We start from the raw sequence: 5,190 nt of genomic DNA, 5'->3' as shown, positions 1-5,190 counted from the left end.
ATCAGTAAGCAAGTTTATGGATTGCGGATTCTGGATTATTTTGCTGTAGTTTGGAATTTACTTACTAATGTCTCTTTTGTGTAATTTGAGAACAAATACATGATGTAAAAACAATGTAAGTTCGTTATCTTAATGTATGATATTTGGATTTGCTATGTTTCATTTATATTTAATTGTTATGATACTGCTCAATGACGTCACCTGCCTTCGGACGTTTCCGCCGTCCTGCTCCGGGGTTGTGACAGTATAAATATATTAAAAGAGGGGTATAGATAGATGGACCCCTCTTGAAAACGAACCGACGGGGTTAATCATTTATATTTGAGACCAAATACATGATGTAAAAACAATGTAAGTTCGTTATCTTAATGTATGATATTTGGATTTGCTATGTTTCATTTATATTTAATTGTTATGATACTGCTCAATGATGTCACCTGCCTTCGGACATTTCCGCCGTCCTGCTCCGGGGGTGTGACCGTATAAATATATTAAAAGAGGGGTATAGATAAATGGACCCCTCTTGAAAACGAACCGACGGGGTTAATCACCCATGCCTAGTTGCCCATTTTTTTAGAAATATATTTGCTACCTAGCTCCCTGACATTTGGATATTTCTCAGTGGTTAAATAATTTAAATTGTTATAAAAAAATGTATACTACATATATTTGTATGTTATCTATATTTGTATTTTAACTATAATTTTATTAAACATCAAACTATATCAAAATCTATAATTTTTTTCTCTATAAATCAAGACCAATATTGATATATTTATAAAAACTTTTTATAATGAAATTATAAATTATTTCTTTATTTTAAAATAAATATATTACTTGTATTTTTATAGAATAAAAAAGGTTATAGATTCTATTTAAAATAAAATAAACATAACTACAAATTATATTTACATAGTAAAAGCTTTGGTAGGTTCAAGTTGCTAATCCGTATGAAAATTTTGGTTTATTTGGGTTTTATAGATGGAAAAGAGAAAATAAATTTTTAATAGATAGTTGAGTTGAATTCGGTTGCAAATAAGAATAGTCTAAGCAATTTAGGTTAACCTACTAAATGGATGCAAAGACTTTTGTGAGAAAAGTTAGTATAGACAAACAATGTTTAGGGAATAGCTTCAATTAACATAAAACTAGATGAAGGTCACCCGCACCATTGGCATGGATTTGAATGGCTAGTATATCATAGCAAAATGTTTTTTGAATCCATTGAATGACATATGTTATGTTGATGCATCAAAAAAATCTACACGTTACAAAAGCCAATTTCGTCCCACAATTGAACCAGGTTCATTGAAGCCATTGACGATTGCAACTATTTCTTCTACTTTAACCTGCATAATCATCCATGAAAGGTGGATGTTAGATTGTTAATAACATAACATAAACATCTCTACAAGTAATTTACAATAAATAAATAACTTTGATTATTTATTGTAGATTACTTAGATATCCAAAAACCTTTAGGTTGAAGGAGGGAACCACTCTTTTGATTGATACCTTCTTTCAGGTATTATATTAAACAGTCGGGGTGTCTAATATGGTAGTAGCAAAGAAACAACAATTGGCACACTCACACACACAACCTGAAAGCACACATCACACACAAGATAAAGAAAGTGTAATCAGCCAAAATCAGAAAGAAAAAGAGTTCCAAATTATGTTGACATATTTCTTTTAATTTTTTGACATTGTGTTATAACCAAGATTGTACTTATACCTTTTTTTCCTATCAAGGCATTGTAGTTTGAAAGGTTTATAAACAAATATTTAAGTAAATTAGAAATATAGTTAAATGGTGGTCTGGTTTCAATATACATTTTATAAGGCAAAATACAGAAAGAGACGACATAAATTTAGCAACATCTTTTATATTGCTTACTCCAAACATTTTGGTATTAAATCATCTTTCTACTGTCCTAGATATAAATAAACTGAAATAGACCAACATAATTAAATCTATTTTCCGATCCTTGTATTAAATCAAGAAGCTTTCCAAACTATAAATAATGTAAGACTGACTATAATTACACTTCTAGCCTCACACTGGTAGTAGTTTTGATTATCTCAACTTCATTTTCCCATTCTTGTTTGTTGCTTCCAAGAAATTGACAAAATCAAACCAAGAACCTATAAAATGAAATAAGAATGTCATCTCAAAACTCAAATGTACATGAAATTAGCGAGCGTTATGACATATTAAACAATAAAACAACATAGATAGAAATATGAGTACCAGTTCTTGATTCAGGTTAAAATGATTGCAGAAAATCGAACCGAAAATTGGCCATAATGGACTATGGTTGTTATCATTAAGTTTGTAATCAACAATCCTGGAGATTCTTAAAAAATGGAGCTTCCAATGGTGTAGAGATTTAAAAATAAATCCCAAATGTTAAAAACCAGTTTGGCCATGATTAATTAACAATTTTTAAGCATAATTACAAGTTCATAGAACATGTCCTTCTTAACCAAATTTCAGCTGCTGAGATTTACTATTGAAAATGATAATCTTACTATTGGCTACCTCCTCTACAATTCGTCTTCCTCCACATGAGCAACTATATGATTATTATTTAAGTAATAGTGCATATTTAAATTTAAATTTATTTTAGTGAGATATGTATTGGAAATCAAACCAAAAACATTAACTTGTCTATAAAATTTAAAGAAAATACAAAAAAAATAAAATAAAAAAATGTTAATTTGATCAACACCAAAATTTAAAGCTAACCGCTAAAAAGTAGAATTTGCTTTTACTATTTTATTTAACACACCATATTTTACATTTGATGATCTTATTCTCAAACTAACAAAACCTTTTAAAGCATGGGTAAAATCAACTTTTTTTTCTATTCTTGTTGTTTTGTTATTGGTTCATGGGACTGTTGTAAAGACTTTATGTAACTCCTTTTATGGTTTTGGTGAACTTGAAAGTTTGGATGTTGAAGATGATGAAATAGACTTCTTGGTCAAGTCAACATGGTAGCAAGGTTATGATTTGGTGCAGTTGGAGATGGAGTTTCTAAACATACAAAGGTGAATATCTGGAAATGCCTAAAATAGCCTTCAGGAAATTGTTTTGTGATTTGAAATGTCTAAAACACCCTTTTCAACAAATTATTTTTATAGCAGTTTCCGTAACTTTTTGTTTGTGGAAATGGAATTTTTGATGATAAAAAGGTGAATATGTTGAATATCTAAAATATCCTTCAAGAAATTGTTTTGTGATTTGAAATGTCTAAATAAAACTTTTCAAGAAAAAAAAATTATAGCGGTCTCCATAACTTTTTCTTGGTGAAAATGGAGTTTCTGATGATACATAGGTGAACTAATATGTGGAATGTGTAAAATACCCTTTTCAAGAAAAAAAATTATAGCAGTTTCCATAACTTTTTCTTTGTAAAAATGGTGTTTCTGATGATACAAAGGTGAATTAATATGTGGAATGTCTAAAATGCCCTTCAAGATATTGTTTTTTTCAGCTGAAATGTCTAAAATTACTCTTCAAGAATTTGTCTTAATTTGAAAGGTCTAAAATACCCTTCAAGAAATTACTTTTATAGCAGTTTCCATATCTTTTTTCTGTGTGGAAATGGAGTTTCTATGACACAATGGTGAATATGTGGAAATGACTCAAATACCCTTAAGAGAAATTGTTGTCATTTGTCATACCTTTTGCTATGCAGCATGTAACTCAGGAAGATGCTTCTAAGAAATTGTTGTTTCATTTCCGAAATATCAAAAATACCCCGAATTTTTTAATAGAAGTTTTGATTTTACCTGGCTTTTCAGGTAATTTTGAAGATTCATAGGAGCATTCCATCAAACACCTGGACACCATAAATCAAGCTCATGTAGCACAATCACACGATATCATAAATGGATTTTCTAAAATCCAAACGTATGGAAAGCAAATAGGTTTGCCACACCTGATAGGTTTAGGTGGTCTGCAAGGAGAGCAACTTCTCGTGTCAATATAATTCTGAATATGTGGAATTTTCATAGGTAACTAAAAAAAATCAAAATATGGGTATCCTGGTTGAAAGTCTCTGATTGTAACCTACCGATTAAAAGCCCAGATACTGTAATTTCATACTTGTGTTGGCTTTTTTCTCACTGTCCAGTCTTCAATACTTCCAGAAACTGTGGTAATATATAGTTGAATACTTGCAAATATAATCTTATTCACCTGTAAGAGAACACACGAACCAAAGTTAATTTTGGTGCTTATGTTTTCTAAGTTAATTGACGACCGTTAGCTTAAAAAAACAAAGAACATAATCAAAATGGTGATGTTTAAGAATCTGAGAAAGAATTAGAAGTCAAAAACGCAAACCTTTTGTCAGTTTGTTCAGATTCATCGTTAGTAGCCTTGGAATCTGCTCTTTCAGCAATCAATTAGCCTCTTAAACACTCCACAGTTCTCAAACCTTCATCTCCATCCATCTTTTTGTCACTGAAATAAAAAATCCACATCACATTTTAATGATATCAGAGATGAGAGATAGTAGATTTTGCGATCAAGATGAAAGAGTTGCTAAAGAAACGAACGACTACTAAAAAAATTGAAAGCCCTAATTTTGAGAAAAAAGTAATTCGAGGGACGGGTACCATTTTTGGGTGTAGGGCTTACAGAATCGGACGGTAATCTGCAGTTTGTTGGGTGCGACGATGGAATCCATGGCAGAAGAGCGTTCAGGCACCGACTAGTCCGAGGGGGATAATTTTTGCTATAGCCGACGGGAATCTGCATACGTATCAACATTTTTCGGACGAAACCTTTTCTATTTTCGGTCAAGGGGTAAATTCCTTTTCTATTTTCGGTCGAGGGGGTAATTTTTTTCCCTGTGTGATGTTCAATATTAAAAGAAAAATTAAATATAAAATTTTAAATATTTTGAATAGAGATGAGCATATGGATCGGGAAACCGGCCGAACTGGTACCGGTATCGGAACCGGCACCGGAACCGAAACCGAAACCCGATGGAACCGGTCGGGCAGGGACCGGGACGTTATTTTTGTGGATTTTTGGAACCGGGAACCGGTAGGAACCGGAACCGATATAACCGGAACCGGTAGAACCGATAAAAACCAATAGAACCGGCAAAAACCGGAACCGTATGATGCTATTTTTCAAGAACCGGTTCCAACATTTGAAGACACGACAAGAAC

The 5,190-nt window shown here is 31.9% G+C and overlaps 1 long non-coding RNA gene across 10 annotated transcripts; it reads right to left on the bottom strand.

Moving 5' to 3' along the window:
- Positions 1-1,106: 1,106 nt before the first annotated feature.
- LOC145062015 (uncharacterized) lies at positions 1,107-4,787 on the bottom strand. 10 transcript variants are annotated; one of them, XR_013687376.1, is made up of 6 exons: positions 4,630-4,787; positions 4,355-4,474; positions 4,083-4,207; positions 3,948-4,000; positions 1,516-3,848; positions 1,107-1,349 (listed from the first exon to the last, which is right to left on the bottom strand). It is a non-coding gene; the product is annotated as an uncharacterized LOC145062015 (long non-coding RNA). The 10 variants fall into 10 exon arrangements; XR_013687375.1 differs by having other exon boundaries at positions 1,516-1,601; positions 2,038-3,965; XR_013687374.1 differs by having other exon boundaries at positions 1,516-1,601; positions 2,047-3,965.
- Between the last annotated feature and the right edge of the window lie 403 nt (positions 4,788-5,190).

Source organism: Lactuca serriola, chromosome 7, assembly GCF_051521515.1.
Source record: "Lactuca serriola cultivar US96UC23 chromosome 7, Lser_US96UC23_V15, whole genome shotgun sequence".
Classification (NCBI taxonomy): Eukaryota; Viridiplantae; Streptophyta; class Magnoliopsida; order Asterales; family Asteraceae; genus Lactuca; species Lactuca serriola.
The sequence above is the reverse complement of the archived record's forward strand: the minus strand, read 5'-3'. Positions and strand labels throughout refer to the sequence as shown.